This window comes from Corvus brachyrhynchos, unplaced genomic scaffold, assembly GCF_000691975.1.
Source record: "Corvus brachyrhynchos isolate BGI_N302 unplaced genomic scaffold, ASM69197v1 scaffold65, whole genome shotgun sequence".
In the NCBI taxonomy this organism is placed as follows: Eukaryota; Metazoa; Chordata; class Aves; order Passeriformes; family Corvidae; genus Corvus; species Corvus brachyrhynchos.
Window position 1 is genome coordinate 1,794,163 of NW_008238365.1, and position 3,150 is coordinate 1,797,312.

The following is a 3,150-nucleotide window of genomic DNA, read 5'->3' on the forward strand; positions in this document are numbered from 1 at the left end:
AGAGCTCGGGGTGCAGCCCCTGGGCCCCCCGGAGAAGGGTCTGGGGAGGGAGGGGGGATTGGAAAGGGCTGGGGGGGCTCTGGGAGCACGGGGAGGGCTGGGGGCGTTGGGGACATTGGGAGGACAGAGGTGTTGGTGTTAATGGGAAGACTGGGAGCACTGGGAGGTTTTCAGGCACCGGGAACATTGGGAGAACTGGGAGATCTTGGGGCAATGGGAACACCGGGAGCACTCAGAGCAATGGGAAAACTGGGAAGGAGCGGTGGGAGCACTGGGTGGACTGGGAGATCTTTGGGCACTGGGAGGACTGGAAACACTGAGAGATCTTGGGGCACTGAGAGCTCTGGGAGGTCTTGGGGCAATGGGAACACTGGGAGCACTGGGAGCACTGGGAGCACTGGGAGCACAGGGACAAGCTGTCTCTGCTGGCCCAAGAAGGTGGCGAGCCAGGCGTTTTGGGGCTAGAAAGGGACATTTTGTGTTTGGTGTCCCCAGGACTCATCTGAGGGCAGCAAAGCATCCCCAAGTCATTCCAGCAAGGAGCAAAGAGGTTTTGGAGCACTGGGAAAAGGCTCCAGGGCAGACAGACGCTCTCCATAGGGAGGTGCCATTCCCAGCAGGTTTTCCAGGGTCCCTGCACCAGCTCCCTCCATTTGCAGCACCCGGGATCGCCGTGGGGAGCAGATGGCAGGGGCAGATGGGAGCGAGAGCCACTCTCCTTGGAATTACACAACCAAAAATGCATCAAGTGATTAAATCACGGCCCCACCGCTGCTCTGGGGGAACAGGAACGTGCTGGGGTGGCTGCTCCAGCATGGGGAGCTGGGGGGAAGGAGCCAGCGTGGGGCTAATTCACCCCAAAATCTGCTGGGCATTCAGAACTGTGGCTGCTCCATCCCTGGAAGTGTCCAAGGCCAGGTTGGATGGGGCTTGGAGCAAGCTGGGATAGTGGAAGGTGTCCCTGCCTGTGGCAGGGGTGGCACTGGGTGATCCTTAAGGGGTCTTCCAACCCAAACCAGTCCATGATCAGTGAGGCCAAGGGGCTTCGGGCACCCACCCAGGGAGACCTGGCATTGCCAGGCCTAAAACTGCAGCCTGAAGCAGGGCAGGAGGCAGGGACCAGTCCTGGCAAAGCATCCGAAATCCAGAGGTTTTGGAACACCAGTGGGCAAACAGAGGTTGAGAACAGGGCCAGCCCAGGCCCCGAGGAGCATGGGGACTTTGACACACCACAGGAACGAGGAATTCCTACTAATTAACCTGGGAACCCTTCCTGAGCTCCAGGTAGGGGGTTCGTGTGCTGGTGTCAAACCCAGTGGAGTGTTTTGGGAATGGGATTGGGCTGGAAACACGGGAACTGGTGATGGGAGCTGCTGCTGCTGCTGCAGTATTTTGTCCTCTCCCGTTTAAGAAAGAGGTTTGGAATGGGGGGTAGGATGGGATTTGAGTAGAAAGGTGAGGAAAAGGGAGATTGGTGCCGTTGGGAAGACGTCCTGGGGGGCTGGAGCTGAGCACCCCACAGGCAGCAGTGCCAGGGCTGGGGGACAGTGGGGGCCCCAAGGTGAGGGTGCCACCTCCCCTCCGATAATCTTCATATCTATTTTAATCCCCCTGGCCATGAGTGACAGAGGCACGGCTGACGCAGGCTGATCTGAAAGCATCCCATTTCCGACTCCAACCCGACCCTAAACCCACCTAATCCCCGCGCTGGAAGGGATTGCGGGAGGGAGAGGGAGGATAATGCCCGTGAGGGGGGCACGGGCAGGGACATCAAACCCCCCGTGACTCACAGGGTCCTTGGCACCGGGGACGAACACCCTCCAGCTCATCCTGCTTGGTTCCCACCCCCTCCACCCCAAAACGTTGCGTTTGTATGGCTGGAGCCCCCTCCAGCACCCCTTGCCACGGGGATGGGCACCACGGCTCGTGCTGCCAGGGATCAGGATGTCCTGGGAAGCGGGACCATCTTCTGGCGGTGCCAGGGCAGGCAGGGCTGGCCCGGGCGGGTCCCGCTGGCCCCGCGGTGCTGCCAGGAGGGTGCTGAAATAGCCACAAGCTCCGCGGTGGCACCTTCCCAAAGCTGCTGGGCACAGCCGTGGGGTGCTGGTGATGCCCGCCTGGGAGTTCCCCCTCGTTTTCCTCCCGTTCCTCCTCCTCCTCCTCCTCCCCGCAGGGATTTCTGTGGGAATTTCCTGCGTTGCCATAGCAGCCGTGAAGCCCCCGAGGCTCCGCTGCAGCAGAGCAGGGCGGATTGGGGCTGCAGGGGACACCCCGGGAGGGGACACCCCGGCAGGGGACACCGCCGTGTCCCCGTGCCCCAGGACAGGGGTGCAGGGCTCCCCGGGCTGCAGGGCTCCGCACACACCTCTGAGTGTCCCGGGCGGTGCGTGATGGCCTCGGCGTGGCCCTGGCTGTGGTCGCCAAGCCGATGGGGTCGATGATGCTCAGGGTGCCCAGAGCTCGGTGGGTTTGGGGTCCAGCATCAGCCTCGCCGCCCTCACCGGCCCCAAGTGCCCGCGGGAGCATCCTCGTTGGTGCCCACACAGCCAGGGTGGCACAGAAGGAGCCCAGGTGTGTCCAGGGTGGCTGTGGGTGTGTCCAGGGGGGTTTGGTGCTCAGCACACATCAGGCACCATCCCTAAAACCTGCTGGGACACTGGGACAAACTGGGAGGGGAGAGGGCAAAGCAAGAAGGGCTCAGCCCCTCGCTGTACCAGGGTGTCCCCAATACCCCCCAGACCCCTCCCCGCTGCCCCACGCTGACTCCAGAGCGTGTCCCTGTCCCCACGCCCAGGCCCCGCGGAGGACACGGGCAAGGTGAGCAGGGCAGGGTGGGGCAGGGGCTGCGGGAATCGCCGGGGATTAAAAGCAAATACCCAGATAATGAGGATCTTTGGTAAAAAGCCCATTTGTATAATTTAAACCTCTAATAGGCTTCCTGGAATACAAAGCCCTTTGTGATGCCCGATCTCATCTGGATCAGGAGCCATTCTCTCGCTAAATCTTTGAGCACCGCGGGGATGCGGGGACGTTTCATAACATTTCCTAACGGAGCGGCTCCATCCCACGTCCCCGTGTCCCCGTGTCCCCGTGTCCCCGTGTCCCTGTGTCCCCACGTCCCCACGTCCCCACGTCCCCGTGTCCCCGTGT